The sequence below is a fragment of the Bos indicus x Bos taurus genome, chromosome 3 (genome assembly GCF_003369695.1).
Source record: "Bos indicus x Bos taurus breed Angus x Brahman F1 hybrid chromosome 3, Bos_hybrid_MaternalHap_v2.0, whole genome shotgun sequence".
Taxonomy (NCBI): Eukaryota; Metazoa; Chordata; class Mammalia; order Artiodactyla; family Bovidae; genus Bos; species Bos indicus x Bos taurus.
The window spans coordinates 48,258,599-48,280,037 of NC_040078.1; positions in this window are offsets into that span (position 1 = coordinate 48,258,599).

The following is a 21,439-nucleotide window of genomic DNA, read 5'->3' on the forward strand; positions in this document are numbered from 1 at the left end:
GTCCCTGGAAGTACTTTCTAACAATGCTGACCTTGGATTGGTTACTGCGTCATCTTTACATATCTGTTTAAGGAAACCACTGAGGAAAGCAAGGAAGTATCTTTTAATTTCAACTTGCCTTTCTTTAAGTACCCGCTATGGCTAGATGGTGAACTACTTCCTGAGAGATCAATAAAAACAAAGAGATGGTAGTTGGAAACAATGAAATGGGAAACTGTTAGAAATGAAAGATTCACATCTGCAACAACCTGGATGATTTAAATAATGGGCTAGTCAAACTTTTATTTTTTAAACCCTGGATTTGTTGTTGTTTAGTTGCTGACTCTTGTGTCTGACTCTTTTGCGACCCCAAGGACTGTAGCCCACCAAGCTCCTCTCTGTCCATGGAATTTCCCAGTAAGAACACTGGAGTGAGTTGTCATTTCCTCCTCCAGGGGATCTTCTTGACCCAGGAATCAAACCTTGGTCTCCCACATTGCAGGCAGATTCTTTACCTTTTGAGCCACCAGCAAAGCCCAAGGGAAATCTTGGATGGCACAGATTTATTTTTTGTAATCCGGAAATCAAATGTATTTAACAAATTGAGGTCTTTTTCTAATACAGATAAAAGAAACATCAAAGATCATTATGTAGGTGTGAGCTTCATTCCTCTGCTTCCTACCTCCATCTTTCATTCATTCAACAAATACATTTCAGGCATTAGATTAAGTTTCTCATATACACAGGGTGGAAACTTCGTGATACTATTTAAATCTTTGTCTGCTTCCATATAAGAAACACCAAAGAATTATCTATATCATCACAAAGAAACTCAGTCTGGAAATAGTGACTTCAGAGAAGGATTTAGCATAAGGCACGTCTAAGGGGGCTTCATTAGTGAAACAGTGGAAGGTGCCAAGGTGTGGTGGTCTCAGCTGGAGGCAGCTCAGGGCAGCGGACCCAAAGGCAGAGTTACAGCAGAGCTCTGCCAAAGCATTGCCTAGAAGGTCAGCCCTCTTCCCACTCGAACCTGAGTGCAAAGAAACCTAGTGGCTATTTCTTCAACTTAAACAAACCTCTGACCTGAAGGCGAATGGGACTCTCTTCACATCCAAACAAAATTTGTCTGTTAGCTTTCAGGGAAACAAATATAAAAACCAAATGTGCTTTTTTTAAAAAAATAAAATCAACTAATTCATATCCTGAGAAAGATCTCACCTTGATTGCTTGATGACTCATCTATTTGACTCCCCAACTCACTCTATGTTCCTTATTAATTATCAAAACTTATTTATGCACTGGTTATTTAGATAGCCTGCAAAGTTCTTATGGAAACAAGCAAACACATTTTTTTTTTAATTTGCCAAAATCTGTTGTTCCCTTTCCTTCAGAAGCACAGGGAGTAAGTTCTTATAGTTCCTTAGACGGATGACAGATTTTGATCTAATTAATCCAGAGCCCTGTGTATAGAAATGACTGTAAAGCAAACATGTCTATTAACAAAAAAGCAGTGATTACTGGTTGGCACTGGGCCAGCAGCTCTACATAAGCAATGAACGAATGCCTACAACTGTCTCCGTGCCATATGGGTTCTGCTGTAGCAATGAATTTGATCCAATGCAAGGTTAAGAGATGTCAAATTTAACTGTGGTTTAATTGATACTGGTAAGAGGTTCTAAATAAAGAAACAGTGTGTGCACTATCAGAAACAGGCAAGATGGCAGGTTCTAGCCTCCCAGTTTGTTGGCAACTCAGTTACAGCCAGACATTCAAATTAGTTTCCAAACTCAACTTTTTCAAATATGACTTCTTTTGGAAGCTGGGTTAATGGGTTTATTAGCAGTTAACTGAAATGGAACACACTGTCATTAATCAGTCTGTGGTTACTTCCCTCTTCACCACGAAGTTACTGAGTACACAAACCATGTACAAAACTTAGATTCAACAAATCCAGCATGAACTCATTCTCTTCCCTAAACTCACTTTTGCGTCTGAATTTCCCATTCAGATAATGGCCCTTCTGATTACCAAAATGGGCTTCCCAGGCGGTGCAGCGGTAAAGACCCTGCCAATGTAGGAGACATAAGAGATATGTGTTCAATCTCTGGGTCAGGAAGATCGTTTGGAACAGGGCATCACAACCAACTCCAGTATTCTTGTCTGGAGAATCCCATGAACAGGGGGCAGGCTACAGTTCATAGGGTGGCAAAGAGTCAGACATGACTGAAGTGACTTAGCATGCACAACTACAGGTGAAAGATCTTAAAGTCATCTTGACTCCTCCAATGGTCTCATCCCCCACATCCATTAAGTCACTGAGTTCCATAAATTCAACATCTAAATGCTTCTCACATGTGTCTACTTCTGTCCCACTGCCAGCTGCTAAGCCCACCTCTTTTCTCCCCTGATTTAGAACAGCCTCCTAGCTAGAAGGCCTGCCTCTGTCCTTCCAACTGCTGGACACTCTCCTGCTAAAACGCCCCTGATAGTTTATTTTCTGTATCTCCTAAGATAGAGTTCAGATTTTGCTTCAGCCACCCCAGATTTCTTATCCTTCCCCAGGTACATGCACACATCCTTGTCACACTGTTTCCTCTGCTTAAAATACCCCCACCCCCTTCCCTAAATTTTTTACCTGAAAATTAAGAGAGAAAAGCTCAAATCTTACTTTTCTGAGCCTTCCCCAGCCTCAAGCAGAGCTCATCTCCTTTTTCTGTGCTCCCACAGCTCTTTGTTCATAACTTTATCACAGCACTGATCTGATGCATTAGAGCTGTGTTTATGTCTATCTATCCATCTCAATTATGAGTCCCTGTGATTCCTATCCATCTCAGTTATGGAATATAATGCCATTTATCTTGATACAGCCATGTTCCCCACAGTGTTGGGCCTGACTCGGAGGTGAGTGAAGAACACACAGAAGAGCATATTCAAGCCATGTGGATAGTCTTATTGAACCCACGTTAACAACAGCACTCAGAATCTCAGCCATACTACTACAGAGGAGATACCTCTTCTGCAGCAGCTGAACTCAAGCTCAACCAGGTGTGTCTCTTACCAATTAACAATGACAACAACTAACATTTATTGAGCACTACATTTTGCAAAACACTTTACAATCATTGCTTCTTTTATTATTCAGAACAGTCCTATAGGATAAGGATTTTTCTCCACATTTTTCTCTTATATTTCACACCTAGTGAATAAACAATGAACACTGTCAATGAATGAATAATAAAATCACTATATTATTACCCTGATTTTGCTGATAAAGAAATCAAAGTGCTGAGGGGATTGGGGGATGGATCGTGGTGAGGGTAATAAATCAACAAGTGGCAGAGAACTAAGCCCAACCAAGGGACCATGAGTCAAGACTCCATGTGACTCATTTCTAAATCCTTACATACCTTAGCACATGCTTTATACATAATTGATACTCAAAATATATCTATTGAATTGCATCATAGATAAAATTTACAATAAAGTGAGTATAGCTACATGGTGATGAAACGTTATTGTGAATAGTATAGATTTTGAAGGAAAGAAACTGCTCTCAAAAAAGTTACTGTTACCTTCTAGCTCCTCTCACTCTCCTTCCATCTCTCTGCCACTCACATTCCTCCCACTTTCAACAACAAATAAAAATTTCAAAGCTTCATCTTAGCCCTCTCATTTGTTAGGGCTGAAAATTCAGTGTCTGTTATACCAGAGAGTAAAGCATCGAAGCAATGTAAAATAAAACCATGTAAAATAAAGACTTTTCAAAGAATTCCTAAATTCTGATCCTTTCTGATATTCCCCTGACTGCAGTTAATAAAAATAGCTACAGTTAATAAAACATTCTATCCACTCCTTTTCAATGCTGCCTATTATTCTTGAATGCTCAAAAGCCCCAGGCTCCCAGCCAGGTCAAAAGGTTTCACAAAACATCCACGAATTATTTCGAAGCAGTGAGACTCCCACAGCATGTCTCCCCGGAAGCTGTAAGGCAAGAAAATCCATCCTCTCTTTCTGATCGAAAGTCAGAATTCACTGGAGGAGATATAAAGAAACCACCAGATAAAGGTTTATTTTTCACCTTCAACCTGTAATCCCAGATACACTCCTCACCTAAGAAGGGGCACTGTCTCCCAGGAGAAGAACCCCAGCCTACCTTCCATGACAGTACTTTCACTTCTTTTTATAACAACTACAAATTTGGTTTTAAGAAAAAATTCCATTCTCCAATATGCTGGAGGGCACTGGCAGTTTTCTCTTCCTAGCACTGAAGCGAGAAAACGCTCCCACCTTAGCCCTTCTGCCTGTCCTCTTTCAATCAGATTTTAGCAGGTTCAAGTTGAGCCTGCTGAAGACGAGCCTCTGTTCACTCCTCTGTCCAACCAGACCTGTATGTACACCCCCTCTGACTGTGCTGGATGCTGTCAAATACTGTGGTCCCTGAAAGTAACACAAGATATACAGAGTGAGCTAGCCACTGCTGATTCCTTATCCAAAACCCCATTTCTTCAGGTGTGAATTGTGACTTTAGAGACCTCCTAACCCCCAAACTCCTGGAGCTGTTCATTTACATAATTCCATCCTCATCTGGCCAGCATTATATTCCCTATTGACACTGCCCACAGCGAAAAGGCTTTGAAAGTCAAAAGGTAATAGGCTCCAGGGAAGACCAACAGGGACATGCAAATATCTGTCTTAATATTCACATTTATAAAATCAAATCAAACTTTTTGGGTAAGCTACACTCTCCCAATAATTTGAAACACTAAATTATTAATTTATCTCCTCCCTTTGCTAGGATACGTTCAACAAGTGTATGATAGTTTTGTCAGAACCAAGTGTCCAGAATCTATTTGCTTTGTGCATGCTCAGTAACGCAGTTACTCAGTCTTGTCCAACTCTTTGCAGCCGAATGGACTGTAGCCTGCCAGGCTCTTCTGTTCATGGGACTCCAGGCAAGAATACTGGTGTGGGTTGTCATGCTCTCCTCCAGGGGTTCTTCCCAACCCAGAGATCAAACCTGCGTCTCTTATGTCTCCTACACTAGCAAGTGTATTCTTTATCACTAGCTCCACCTGGGGAGTCCATTGCAGATTCTTCAAATTATTTTTCATACTGGTCTGGAGAATCTCAAAAGTTGGAGGAGATAGTGGGATTTTTTTTTCTTTTACTTTGTCTCTATTGCATAATCCTAGTACATGACAATTAAAAAAGAAAACAATTTTAAGCTGAGTGAATATTATAAGGACCATTCCCAGAGCCCCTACCATTTCATATTCATTCATTTAGAGACCTTCCTTGAGCACCTATTTTCTGCCAGGCTTTGTGCCAGACACAACACAGGAACAGTCAAGTGGATGATGGATTTTTAAATTCTAGCATTTTGAATGTGCCACTGGCCATCTTCACCTTGTGAAACAATCTCCTTCATTAGCATAAAGTCTTTTTGTAGAGATTGCTTTGCTGTCCTATTTCTAGGCAAAAATTAGAACTTCTGTTAGAGCCTGCATTTCCACCTAGGCTTCTATCAGACTTGAGCTTCTAAAAATTATGACATTTTATTGCAGCAAAATTGAGTCCTTGGGCCAGATCCTTCTACAGCAATCACAATTACAACAAAAAGTTTATTATAACAGAAAATATTCCCAAGTCCTGCTGATGGCACGTGGAGGGAGTGTTCAGTTGACTTCTAAATGTTCCCCCAGTGGCACTGACTGGGAGCCAGACAGCTGGTAGGTTTCTGTGGCAGGTTTTGTTGCCATTGCCCCCTCTCCTCACCACTGCAATGTGCAGGGTTCTTTTCCTGGAGAGATTTTTACTGTAACTACCATCCTCTAAAACTCCTGCCTGATTTATTCCTCAGGATAATCTAAGACACCAGGGAACTGAAAATTAGCTCCTTTTAACCAAAAACAAAGGAAGGAAGTAGTTCTCAACTCCAAATACAGCCTCATATCCTCCACTGGTTGATCACATGCTGCTAAATCGGACCCTAATCCAACTTTCCCATTTCATCTTCCTTAATGGAGCTAAGAAAGTGCAAAGGAAGACAGTGTTAGGTGCTCAGTCATGTCTGACTCTTTGTGACCCCATGGACTGTAGCCCTCCAGGCTTCTCTGTCCATGGAATTCTCAGAGGCAAGAATACTGGAGTGGGTAGCCATTCCCTTTATGACCCAGAGGATCTTCCTGACCCAGGGATCAAATCGAAGTATCCTGCATTGCAGGCAGATTCTTTACCATCTGAGCCACCAGGGAAGCCTTAATGGAGAATTCTGGTCAAATGCCCAGCTCTGCTGCTGCTGCTGCTAAGTCGCTTCAGTCGTGTCCGACTCTGTGCAACCCCATAGACAGAAGCTCACCAGGCTCCCCTGTCCCTGGGATTCTCCAGGCAAGAACACTGGAGTGGGTTGCCATTTCCTTCTCCAATGCATGAAAGTGAAAAGTGAAAGTGAAGTCGCTCAGTTGTGTCCAACTCTTAGCGACCCCATGGACTACAGCCTACCAGGCTCCTCCATCCATGGGATTTTCCAGGCAAGAGTACTGGAGTGGGGTGCCATTGCCTTCTCTGAATGCCCAGCTCATAACCATCCAAAAGTGCCCTGTGCTTTCTCATCGTGACTCCTTCATGCAAAACATCCTTGCCACCTAGAATACCCTTCAAAATTCTAACTATCCTTTAATACCCGATTCAAACCCCATCTCCTCAAAAAACCTTTCACATAACTGACTCACACTGACATCATCATATTCACCTTTACACAAATTACAGTAATTATGCAGCTGAAAGCTGCTGAAGGTCTGAATCAGAACAATGGTAGCAGAAATGCACAAAACTGAATAGATTCAAAATCCATAATGATGGTCAAATGACCAGGGCTGATGGTGGGTGTAATTATGGATACCTCTTGCCTGAAAACTGGGAACAAGGCTAAGGCCATGGGGAGAACCTGAAGCATTTTCCATACAATTTTTACTAAGGTACAATATTTAGAATCCAAGGCAGAAATGAACAACTGGTCTAACCTAGTGGGAAAAGTCTTAAGATTTTGTATTTTCCCAAAGGAAGTAGAAAGTAAAGAAACATCTTCATAGCACAGAGATCTGCTGCTGACTCTAATTACAATAATCTCTCATTCTGAAATTACTTTTTTTTCCCCCTCACTGGTTCTTTTATCACAGACACCCAATTTGAAATCAAAGATAACTGACGTCACCTCTGAATTTTTCATTACCTGAAGTACAGGGAATAAAGGATATATCTTTCATGCCCCTTGAGCCATACATGTGCATGTCTCAGTCTGTCTTGCCTGAAATAAATTTGCTACAATCACTGTTTTTACAATATGCTAAAGATATATTACCAAAATAAGCTTGCTCCTCCACAGAATAGTGAGCCGAAGGCATTGTGCTCCATCTTTACAATGAAATGCAGATTTCTCATTGAAAGACTAATCTTCAGTTTCAAAAGACTGAACAAAATGGTGCTTAAGAAGAATTAGAGCTGGTTAAATATAAGCTGCTAAAAACATCAAGGACGAGAATATTCTTTAAGTATCCAAGCATTTTCATCTGCTTATGATTTAAACAATTTTTTTCCCATCTTGTCTTAGTATTTTCTTCCAAGTTCAGCAAACAAAAATACGTTAAGCATGCTGACCCAGAGCCTTCTTTACCTAAATGATCTTATTTCTCCATAACTGTGTCTTTAAGAGATTGCTTGGTAGTGGTAAGACTGGCCCCTCCAGGGACCTTGACATCTCACCAGCAGAACTGAAGGGCCCCTGGTAAAAATTCCCCTCCTCTGGTCTGGGTCCACTTACAGCAGAACCGAAACGAGTCCTGGTGTGACACTCATGCTCCTGGTGTGATATTCATGCTCACATCCACTCAATATCTCCTCTCAGACCACTGCTCATTGACAGACACCAGTTCAAGGAGACTCTGCTTAAAATTAACCATCCATGCCTTCCTTAGAAGACTTATGGACCAATTTCAATGCTTTTCATCACTGTCTTCTACTTAACCTCATATAGTTTTCTCTATCCCCAATCTGCATATCTGAGGTTATTGATATTTCTCCTAGCAGTCTTGATTCCAGCTTGTGTCTCATCCAGCCCACTGCACATGAAGTACTCTGCATATAAGTTAAATAAGCAGGGTGCCAATGTATATAGCCTTGATGTACTCCTTACCCAGTTTGGAACCAGTCCGTTGTACCACACTATGGACTGGTTCAAACTGTGGTTTCTTGACTGGTTCAAACTACAGACTGTTCTAACTGTTGCTTCTTGACCTGAATACAGATTTCTGAGGAGGAGTTAAGGTGGTCTGGTATTCCCATCTCTTGAAGAATTTTCCACAATTTCTTGTGATCTGCACAGTCAAAGCCTTTGGCGTAGTTAATAAAGCAAAAATAGATGTTTTTCTGGAACTCTCTTGATTTTTTCTATGTTCCAACAGATGTTGTAATGTGATCTCTGGTTCCTCTGCCTTTTCTAAATCCAACTTGAACATCTGGACATCTGGAAGTTCTTGGTTCATGTACTGCTAAAGCATTGCTTGGAGAATTTTGAGCATCACTTTGCTAGCATGTGAGATGAGTACAATTGTGCAGTAGTTTGAACATTCTTTGGCACTGCCTTTCTTTGGGATTGAAATGAAAACTGATATTTTCCAGTTCTGTGGCCACAGTTGAGTTTTCCAAATTTGCTGACATATTGAGTGCAGCACTTTAACGGCAAAATCTTTTAGGATTTGAGATAGCTCAACTGAAAGAAATATCAATAACCTCAGATGTGCAGATGACACCACCCTTATGGCAGAAAGTGAAGAGGAACTAAAAAGCCTCTTGATGAAAGTGAAAGAAGAGAATGAAAAAACTGGCTTAAAACTCAACATTCAAAAAACTAGGATCACGGCATCTGTTCCCATCACTTCATAGCAAATAGATGGGGAAACAATGGAAAGAAAGACTTTATTTTCTTGGGCTCCAAAATAACTGAAGATGGTGACTGCAACCATGGAATTAAAAGACACTTGCTCCTTTGAAGAAAAGCTATGACAAACCTAGACAGCATATTAAAAAGCAGAGACATTACTTTGCCAACAACGGTCTGTCTAGTCAGGCTATGCTTTTTCCAGTAATCACATATGGATGTGAGAGTTGGACTATAAAGAAAGCTGAGCGCCAAAGAATTGATGCTTTTGAACTGTGATGTTGGAGAAGATTCTTAAGAATCCTGTGGACTGCAAGGAGATTCAACCAGTCTATCCTAAAGGAAATCAGTCCTGAAAGACTGATGCTGAAGCTGAAGCTCCAATACTTTGGCCACCCAATGCAAAGAACTGGCTTATTGGAAAAGCCCCTGATGCTGGGAAAGATTGAAGGCAGGAGGAAAAGGGGATGGCAGAAGATGAGATGGTTGGATGGCATCACCAGCTCAAGGGACATGAATTTGAGTAAGCTCCAGCAGTTGGTAATGTACAGGGAAGCCTGGCATGCTGCAGTTTATGGGGTCACAAAGAGTCGGACACAACTGAGCGACTGATCTGAACTGAACTGATCCCCAATCTACCCAATCTCCTTTCCCTTCTCCATCCTCCAAACCCTTCCCCTGGGTCCTTTGGAACTCAACTGTCAGGAGTAAAAACAGCTTTTAGTCAACTTTTCTGAATAGACTAACTTCTCAATCCAATTGAAATTTCAAGTAGATCTTCAGGTCACTTCTTCCACTGCAGCTCTCCCAAGTGGTGGGTGTTTGTTCTCTGATACCATTTGTCCAGTACCAAGGGGACATTTCATGCAAAGATGGGCTCGATAAAGGACAGAAATGATATGGACCTAACAGAAGCAAAAGATATTAAGAAGAGATGGCAAGAATACACAGAAGAACTGTACAAAAAAGATCTTCATGACCCAGATAATCACAAGGGTGTGATCACTGACCTAGAGCCAGACATCCTGGAATGTGAAGTCAAGTGGGCCTTAGAAAGCATCACTACGAACAAAGCTATTGGAGGTGATGGAATTCCAGTTGAGCCATTTCAAATCCTGAAAGATGATGCTTGAAAGTGCTGCACTCAATATGCCAGCAAATTTGGAAAACTCAGCAGTGGCCACAGGACTGGAAAACGTCAGTTTTCATTTCAATCCCAAAGAAAGGCAATGCCAAAGAATGCTCAAACTACTGCACAATTGCACTCATCTCACATGCTAGTAAAGTAATGCTCAAAATTCTCCAAGCCAGGCTTCAGCAATATGTGAACCATGAACTTCCTGATATTCAAGCTGGTTTTAGAAAAAGGCAGAGGAACCAGAGATCAAATTGCCAACATCTGCTGGATCATTGAAAAAGCAAGAGAGTTCCAGAAAAACATCTATTTCTGCTTTATTGACTATGCCAAAGCCTTTGACTGTGTGGATCACAATAAACTGTGCAAAATTCTGAAAGAGATGGGAATACCAGACCACCTGACCTGCCTCTTGAGAAATCTGTATGCAGGTCAGGAAGGAACAGTTAGAACTGGACATGGAAAAACAGACTGGTTCCAAATAGGAAAAGGAGTACGTCAAGGCTGTATATTATCACCCTGCTTATTTAACTTCTATGCAGAGTACATCATGAGAAACGCTGGACTGGAAGAAACACAAGCTGGAATCAAGATTGCCAGGAGAAATATCAATAACCTCAGATAAGCAGATGACACCACCCTTATGGCAGAAAGTGAAGAGGAACTAAAAAGCCTCTTGATGAAGGTGAAAGAGGAGAGTGAAAAAGTTGGCTTAAAGCTCAACATTCAGAAAACAAAGATCATGGCATCCGGTCCCATCACTTCGTGGGAAATAGATGGGGAAACAGTGGAAACAGTGTCAGACTTTATTTTTGGGGGGGCTCCAGAATCACTGCAGATGGTCACTGCAGCCATGAAATTAAAAGATGCTTACTCCTTGGAAGGAAAGTTATGACCAAGCTAGATAGCATATTCAAAAGCAGAGACATTACTTTGCCAACAAAGGTCCGTCTAGTCAAGGCTATGATTTTTCCTGTGGTCATGCATGGATGTGAGAGTTGGACTGTGAAAAAGGCTGAGCGCCAAAAAATTGATGCTTTTGAACTGTGGTGTTGGAGAAGACTCTTGAGAGTCCCTTGGACTGCAAGGAGATCCAACCAGTCCATTCTGAAGGAGATCAGCCCTGGGATTTCTTTGGAAGGAATGATGCTAAAGCTGAAACTCCAGTACTTTGGCCACCTCATGCGAAGAGTTGACTCATTGGAAAAGACTCTGATGCTGGGAGGGATTGGGGGCAGGAGGAGAAGGGGACGACAGAGGATGAGATGGCTGGATGGCATCACTGACTCAATGGACGTGAGTCTGAGTGGACTCTGGGAGTTGATGATGGACAGGGAGGCCTGGCGTGCTGCGATTCATGGGGTCTCGAAGAGTCGGACACAGCTGAACGAATGAACTGAACTGAACTGAACTGAGGAGTTCATGATCTTCATTTCTCACTGCCACTTCTAGACAAGTACTCTGATTCTTCCCTGCAAACTTATGCTGCAACACCCATACTTCTCCATGCAATGATCTACCTTTCCTCCCTGTCAATCACTCCCATTAAATGAAAGGATGTCTCTCTTATTCACTGTCTTCCTCTCCACTTCTATTTCTGCAACAATTTTTGGTGGTCTCATGGCTACATAGATATGTCAGTTCCTTGATCTTTTCATCTGTCGTTGACATTATCCTGAATTCCCACCTCAGCCACTTACTTTCATAATCAAATCCTTTTTCTTTTCACCACAAGTAATTTCACTCCTTCAAATTTTCAGTTTTAAGTATCTCTCTCTCTAATTATAACCCATGATCTTTTCAACTTCTCTTTGACTTCAACTGCAACAGAGCCTTGGCTCCCCCAGGATATCCAAATCTTTTGGTCTTACGACTCTGGTACTGCCTGTCCATCAAACTCTCACATCCCCACTTTCCCAGCCTAAATTTCACTTCTGAAATCACTTCCTCATGAGTTTGGGATCGACATGTACACATTGCTATATTTAAAGTGGATAAGCAGTAAGGACCTACTGGAACTCTGTTCAATGTTATGTGGCAGCTTGGATGAGAAGGGAGTTTGGGGGAGAATGGATACATGTATATGTATGTGTGTGTGTGTATATATATATATATATCTCAGATCAGATCAGATCAGTTGCTCAGTCATGTCCGATTCTTTGCGACCCCATGAATCGCAGCACGCCAGGTCTCCCTGTCCATCACCAACTCCCGGAGTTCACTCAGACTCACGTCCATTGAGTCAGTGATGCCATCCAGCCATCTCATCCTCTGTCGTCCCCTTCTCCTCCTGCCCCCAATCCCTCCCAGCATCAGAGTCTTTTCCAATGAGTCAACTCTTCGCATGAGGTGGCCAAAGTACTGGAGTTTCAGCTTTAGCATCATTCCTTCCAAAGAAATCCCAGGGCTGATCTCCTTCAGAATGGACTGGTTGGATCTCCTTGCAGTCCAAGGGACTCTCAAGAGTCTTCTCCAACACCACAGTTCAAAGCATCAATTCTTCGGTGCTCAGCCTTCTTCACAGTCCAACTCTCACATCCATATATGACCACAGGAAAAACCATAGCCTTGACTAAACAGACCTTTGTTGGCAAAGGAATGTCTCTGCTTTTGAATATGCTATCTAGGTTGGTCATAACTTTCCTTCCAAGAAGTAAGCATCTTTTAATTTCATGGCTGCAGTCACCATCTGTAGTGATTTTGGAGCCCAGAAAAATGAAGTCTGACACTGTTTCCCCATCTATTTCCCATGAAGTGGTGGGACCGGATGCAATGATTTTCGTTTTCTGAATGTTGAGCTTTAAGCCAACTTCTTCACTCTCCACTTTCACTTTCATCAAGAGGCTTTTGAGTTCCTCTTCACTTTCTGCCATAAGGGTGGTGTCATCTGCATATCTGAGGTTATTGAGATTTCTCCTGGCAATATTGATTTCAGCTTGTGTTTCTTCCAGTCCAGCGTTTCTCATGATGTACTCTGCATAGAAGTTAAATAAGCAGGGTGACAATATACAGCCTTGACGTACTCCTTTTCCTATTTGGAACCAGTATATATATATATATACAAACATGTATGGCTGAGTCTCTTTGCTGTCCACCTGAACCTATCACAACATTATGAATTGGCTATACTCCAATATAAAATAAAAAGTAATAAAAATAAAATAAATAAAGTCACTTTCTCATATATACTCTCAACCCTCCTGCTCATCTCTCCTACCATTATTCAGCTCTTGAAACTACAACTACACACGCAACCCACTCCAGTATTCTTGCTTTGGGAATTCCATGGACTAGGAGACTGGTGGGCTATAGTCCGTAGGGTCATAAAGAGTCAGACGCAACTGAAGTGACTTAGCATGCACCCGCACTCTATGACTACACCTGAACCAACACTAAATGCTAGAGAAAAATATTCAGTCCTTCTGACTAATCCCATTTCAAAACCATGACCTCAAAATTCAACCATGTGCTCAATAGTAACCAGGAATTTCAACATATTGTCCTGGCAGTTCATCCTCCTGCCCTCTAAGACAAGTGTATCTTACATCTTCTTTGCTCAGAAATCCAACATTTTCTGTATATTCCTCTCTCAAATGATAAGATCATTTCTTATTTCATAAATTAAAATTTCATAAATTAAAAAGGAACAGGCAAAAGAGAACTTTCTCATGCTGCAACCAAGTCTGGCATCCTATCTGCGGCTGTGCCCACATTCTGGATGTCCTCTTATCATGGGTAACTGAGCTGTGTGTCCTTTCTGAGGCCACCCCCTCCCCTTAGGCAGTGGATCCAGCCCCTCTTACCTGCTTGAGGACTTTGGCACAGCATGAATCTCCATGCTATGGAGAGCATGGGGGTTTGCTACCAGATAACACATGAGCAAACAAATTGTAATAGTCTCCTTTTGAGGAAAAAAAAAAAAACCTTCCATTGACCCCACATCTTCCTCCCCTTACTATTAACTCTTCTCTCCATTTTTTGGCTGCAGTTCACAAGAAAACTATATAAGTGTCCATGCTGTCTGTATTCAATTTCTCACTCCTCAATCTTTCTTGAACCTCTTCCATTTCAGGAACCTCTTCCACTAAAACTGCTTCTTTCAAGGTATCAAAAGACCTTCTGAACTGCCAAAGATAAACCTTTTCTTAGTTATCATCTAATTTGTTTTTCTAGCATCAGCATCATTTGATATCTTATCTCTCCTTCTTTCCTGGAACACTTTTTTTTTTTTTCTTGGGCTTGAAATATCTATCACATTTCTGGGTTTCTTCTTACCTCACTGTTACTTTCAATCTCAATTCCTGGATTCTTCCTGCCATCCAAGACTCAGTCCTTGACCACTTCTCTCTCAGAGCTCATATCTTAATCCTTCCATTGCTTTCAATAATATGTGTTGAATGTCCCAAATTTATATCTCTGTCCTCTTCTCCCATAAACTTCATACATGTGCATCCAGCTCCTTACATGATATCTCCACTTGGCTGTGCAACGGGAATCTCTGCAGATGCACTTCAAAACAAAAATTGCTGGGTTATATGATAGTTCTATTTTTAGTTCTTTAAGGAACTTCCATACTACCCTCCATAGTGGCTGTACCACTTTATATTCTCAACAAGAGTGTAAGACTGTTCCCTTTTTTCCATACTCTCTCCACCATTTATTGTTTGTAGATTTTTTTATGATGGCCATTATGACCCATGTGAAGTGATACCTCACCATAGTTTTGATTTGCATTTCTTGAATAATAATTAGCAATGTTGAGCATCTCTTCATGTGCTTTTTGGCCATCTGTCTTCTTTGGAGAAATGTCTGTTTAGACCTTCCATCCACTTTTTTGATGGGATTGTTGGTTTTTTTGACATTGAGCTGCATGAGCTGTTTTTATATTTTGGAGATTAATCCCTTGTTGGTTGCTTCGTTTGCAAATATTTTCTCCCATTCTGAGGGGTGTCTGTTTTGTTTATGGTTTCTTTTGCTGTGCAACAGCTTTTAGGTTTAATTAGATCTCATTTGTTCATTTTTGTTTTTATTTTCATTACTCTAGGAGGTGTATCAAAAAAGATCTTGCTGCAATTTACATCAGAGTGTTCTGCCTATGTTTTCCTCTAAGAGTTTTAAAGTGTCCCAGCAATCCCACTCTTGGGCTTATACCAGGAGAAAATCATAATTGAAAATGATACATCTACCCCAATGTTCATTGCAGCACTATTTACAATAGCCAGCATATGAAAGCAACCTAAATGTCCATCAACAGAGGAATGGATAGAAAAGATATCGTACATATATATAATGGAATATTGCTCAGCCATAAAAAAGAACAAACTAATGACCTTTGCAGCAACATGGATGGAAGCAGAGACTGTCATACTGAGTGAAGTCAGACACAGAAAGATAAATATTATATGATAGCAATATGGAGAATCTAAAATAAGGGTAAAAATTACAAAACAGAAGTAGACTCACGGATGTAGGAAACAAACTTATGGTTATCAGGGGATAAATGGGGAAGGGATAAATTGGGAGATTGGGATTGACGTATATATACTACTATATATAAAATAGATAAATAATAAGAAACTGCTGAACAGCACATGGAACTCTGCTTAAAACTCTGTAATGGCCTATATGGGAAAAGAATCTTAAAAAAAAAAAAATAGATATATGTATATGTGGGTCTCCCTCGTGGCTCAGTGGTAAGGAATCTACCTGTAATGCAGGAGACCCAGGTTTGATCCCTGGGTTGGGAAGATCCCCTGGAGGAATGCATGGAAACCCACTCCAGTATTCTTGCCTGGAGAATCCCATGGACAGAGGAGCATGGCAAAGAGTCAGACACAACTGAAGCAACTGAGCATGCACACACACGTGTGTGTATATATATGTAGCCAATTCACTTTGCTGTATACCAGAAACTAACACAACAGTGTAAACCAACTGTACTCCAGTAAAAATTTTTAAAAAACAATCCAAGAATCCCTTGCCATCAACAATGAATAACCATGAGAAGATGCTTAACTTCACTAGCAATCAGGTTGTGGCAAACAAAAAGCGCAATGCATTTTTACTATCACATCATTGTTACCAACTGTGCTGCTTATGAATATTTATGTGTATGTCATCAATGCACATGCACACACAATTTTATTGGGAATCAAAGGGTCATAGGGCCTGATGCTGGGAAAGATTGAAGGCAGGAGAAGAAGGGAAAGACAGAGGATGAGATGGTCGGATGACATCACCGACTCAATGGACATGAGTTTGAGCAAGCTCCAGGAATTGGTGATGGACAGGGAGGCCTGCCGTGCTGCAGTTCATGGGGTTGCAAAGAGTCGGACACGACTGAGTGGCTGAACAATAGTAACATGACCTGCAGAAGTTCACCTGGAGAAAATGACAAACATTTCCAAAGCCTTTATATATTCTTAACAGTGTTTAAATTCCCTATTTCTAACCTCCTTGTCATTGCTCTGCTATGTGTTTAGTGCTATGATGTCATGTTTTTTATTTGCATTTTCTTGACTATTGATGAGATTGAACACTTTTCTAATGATTGGTCATGTGAACTATAGTATTTAGGGATGCAAGCTTAGGTAGTTAGATTATAAAGAAAACCAATAAAGGAATTACCATAAAAATCAGAGGAATGGCCACCCCTGAGGTAAAAGGAAGATAAAATACTAGAAGAAGACATGCAGAGAGTGAGGGGCCTTATGAATGCTGGTAATACTGGCTTTCTGCTCTGTGCAGTAGTCACAATGTTCACTTTGTGGTAAGACACTGGGCTATAAATTCTTGCTTAGTATACTGCTTGTATTTGTTTTATTTTATGGTACAAATTTCAAATGGAAGGCTAAGTAAGAAAACAAAATGAGTATTATTTGAGTACCTACTATATGCTAGGCTGTATGACAAAGAGCAGGAATCAAAAATTAATGAGGAAGGTTCTTTGCCTCAGGTTACTGTGCATCACACAATTATCTGGTGGCAGCATCAACTGCTTCTAGAGTACTGAGAAGCTGAGAAAGATGTCAAAAGAGGGGGCTGGGGGGAGGCAGTGATTTGTGATGAGCCTGGTCATGTGAGTGGGACTGAATATTATTAACAAAGAAAAGGAAGAGGCACTGTGGATACCTTCTGATCTGTGACTAAAGCCACCTCCCAGTCTGTGTACACACTGACCTTCAGAGGCCCTCAGTCACTCTCTCTCTCTCACACACACACACACACTCGCTGTAGTAGTTGGCTGGGCTGCTATCACGGAGACCCACAGATAAGCTGGTACTGTCTCACATTCTGAAAGACAGAATTGGAAATCAAGGTGCCTCAGGGCTGACTTTCTGAGGGCTGTGAGAGAAGGATCTGCTCTAGGCTCTCTCATGTAGCTTGTAGGTGGCCATCGTTGGGGCCAGACTGAGTGTGGACTAGAAAAGAATTTCCCCACAAAGAGCATTTTAGAAGAGACAGTTTACTGAGAAGAAAGGATTGAGGTTGTGAGGGGCACAACCAAAACACCAGGCTGACTTCCTGACAGACCACGGAGAGCCCACCCCTCTCATGGGCTTGCGGCCAATTTTTATAGTCTCAGAACAAAGAAAATTCCTATGGCAAGGAGTGGCATTAAGCCACTGGTCGGGGGTCTTTTGGTTGCCCACCTTGCCAAATATGGAGACAGGAGCTTCCTGGTTAGGGATAGGATGGCTCTCAACAAACAGGATGTCATAGCTCATAACAAACAAGATGGCCCATGACAATGGCTGGCATGGAACTTGGCCAATTCTGGAAACACTGCCCTGTGACCCCAGCATGTGGTTCTACAGCCATCTTATTTCTGTGTCTCTTCACAAGGTCTCCCTTCTGTGAGTGCTATCTGCGTCAAAATTTTCCCTTTTGATAAGGACACCAGTCATACTGGAAGGGGGTCTACCCTGATGACCTCATTTTAACTTGATCACCTCTGTAAAGACTTTATCTCCAAATAAGGTCACATTTTGAGGTACTGAGGGGTTAGGACTGCAAAGTATAAATCTGGGGGGGACACATTTCCACCCAAAACACCCACACGTATGCACTTGACAAATTCATATATACATATATTCCCATGCATATACACAATCACATATACCTACACACATTCACACACAGACTCACTCCACATACTCTAACACACATCCATATATATACAAACACTCCCACACACTTATACACACACTCACATATTCTTGAATTACACTTAGGTATTTCACTTGTACACCCAGATTACCCTTTCTTACACACAGATCTCATTTCGTAGGGGATCTGCCCTTTCTCCCACTCTGCCTCCCAGGGACGCTGTCATCTTAGGCAGCAATGTGACCTAAGCCAAGGAAAGCAGACCCTTCACCAAAGATGAGTCAAACTGGAACTGAGGAAAAATCCCCTTACTCTCTGGTGGAAATTTGGGGAAGATGCATACCACGCCACTGTTGGAATCCTGTCATAGGTCATTTTTGGAAGCCTGACTGCATGAGGAAAACTAGGGAAACCCACATTCTAGAGGAAGAAAGTGAGCCTCAGTGATCCTTATTCCCAGGTTCCAGCCACCCATGGGGTCAGCTGCACCCTGACTTACTCACAGTTCAGTAGGCCCCCTTTCCTGGGTTGGTTTTCTGTCATTTGTAATTTAAATTTCTTAAAAAGGTCTCCCAGAGAAAGCCTAGGAGGCCTGAAAGATACAATGATGATAGAAGGTAAATGACCAAGAGGGAACCTGTCACCAAGCCTGGGTTTTTCTTTTCTTATTGTTCCTTTTTAAAAAAATTGAAATAAAGTTGACGTACAATATTATTGATTTCAGATGAACACCATAGTGATTCAACATTACATACATTACAAAATGATTGATCACCAAGATAACTCTAGCAACCATCTGTGCCTAAACAGAGTTTTGTTCCATTTTATTATTCCAGTTGTATACTTTCTCCAACCACACTGCCTTCTCTCAACACTTCACCAATCTTCCCCCCATCCTGCTGAAAACTTTACAATCCTGCCTTCTCCTTAACAGGGAAGGTCTCTATTTGTATGCCAGTCTCCACAAAAGGATATAATGCCCACCCACCCACCCCCCACCATGAGAGGTAATTTACCATTATTTTATCCTCTAACTCCGAATTTTGACTTTTTTTTTCTCATAGCATTTTGTAATGATTTAGAATGATTTTATTTGTGTGCATCTACTTGGGATTATCTCTCTTTCCCACCAGCCTGGAAGGCCCTAAGGATAAAAACTGGGTGTCTATTGTTTCCCATATTATCCCTGGAACCCAGCACCTTGGATCAGTGTGGTGATCAAAAAAGATCAGTGGAAGAGGAGAGGGAGAGAAAGGAGGGAGAATGATGGATTCTTTGTTCCTGCACTAATTTCCCAGCTGTGCCCCCAAACCAGGCCTTCTGACAAGACTATCTTCCATTGGCAACTTCACCTTCAGTGTCTACGCCTCTTGCTCACTGAAGGCTGCGCTGTGCTTTACTCCTCCATGACTCCTATCCTTGGTGTCCCAGGCTGCACCTCATGAATGGCCCTGCTGTGTGACCTGCTTGCTTTAAGGGCATGGTATCTGGGCCCCTTAGTCTCAGCACAACCACAGGTGGGTTGCTTACCAGACATTACCCTGTCCTGATTTGGCAATGAGAAAACATGTGGAGAATTTAAGTTACTGAACCAGTTTTAATGGCCCCACTGCTCCGTTTTTGTAATTCCTTAACCCTTGAGGCCACAGGCAATGATGGCTTTCTTGAGCCAGAGCGGTGAAGAGCGATATCTTGCTCAGAGACATGCAATGCGACCAGGAACAGCCTGAGAGCCTCTCGGTGAGGACAGAGGTCTGCTTTAAGGTCCCTGTTCACGGGGCAGGGGCTGGAAGGGGCTGTTTTTCAAGGTAACACATGTAGGAAGAATGACTGTGGTTTGTTAACATTCCAGAGTCTTTGATACCAAAGCTCATATTCATTACAGAGTCCTGCAAAGGGATAAAAACTGTTGGCTGTCAGTGTTTCTAACGCACAGAAAACCACATTCCCTCCTCCCTCTCCTTTCAGATACTCAACCTCTGGAAAACCAAACTGGCAAGTTACCGGCAATTCAGTACTATGTAGTATCTATCGAGCGGCAGAAATTAGTACGGAATGTTACACTCCCTTTGCTGGTAACTTTTTACAGCCTTCACATTTGCCATCTCTCTAACTACACTTCTTCAAATGATATTGCTGTTTGAGTGGTATCAATCAGACAGGGTTGCCCTTTGATGTCAAAACTCTCAGAGTCAACCCATATGAGTAAATCCTGATTACTTCTGCATTCCAAGAGAAAATGTATTTTTTTAGATCAGGGCCATGAGCTGTGAGTGGCATTTAATAAAAGGTAATATTGACTTCTCATTTATGGGTGTATCTGATGTTAAAATTAGTGTACTTTGCTAACAGAACCACCCCAAGCCTAGCTCCTTCTTGGCCCTAATACACTATTGCTTTGCCTAACTCCTAACTCTAAGCAAATCTCATGACCTAGTTTGTTTTGTTGATTAAAAAATGCATTGGTTTTAACTTCACATCTCAGGTCTGATCGCTGTGAGAAAAACTGGCTCATAAATCTTCTCTAGGCTACTAGTAACTAGGGAGAAGTCTCTTTCTTCAGTAAACATCCCCTGCTTCTCAGTAATAGGGTGCCTTCCATCACCCAGAGGTTTTTCCCTTTTAATTGAGTGTTTGTTGAAGCATGACTCTGAGATAGGAGGCCTATTCAGGAATAGAAATTGCAGCCCAAAGTGCCCATTACTTACCTGAGACAGGGCCTGAGACCAACCGTGCTTTCCAGGGGCTGGACACACCGGCAGGTGGATTTGGACTGTGGGGTCGACTGGCCACACTGACAAAAATCATGGAGGTGCAGGGAGCTGATGGAAGACTGGGTTTGGGTATTCTCACCAAGCTCCCACCACCCCTCCCAGAAAAGTTGAGGGAAAAAATAATACGACCACTCTGTATTTGTTCTCTAACTTAAAAAAAAGAAAAAAAGAACAATTTAACTTCTCTGCACAACAGAACAACTCATCTTGTGGTGTTTCAACACATTTTTCCTTTCTAGGAGTCAGGAGTCCATTTTCAAAGCCTCTCCTACTCTTTGAAGAGAGAACTCAGGGTTTTTTGAATTTCCATTTCAAGCCCAGAATTCTATTAGCCACTTTCTTAATTCTTTCAACAGGGCAACATGTTATGAACAACTATGAGCGAGACCTTTGCTCTGTCTTAGCTCTCCCAGTCCTGACCTCCTGGGCCCCATTTTCCCTAACCCACAGCTCTTCTTATATATCAACACGGACGAGATTTTACTTTGAATTGTTCATCCTTCCAGG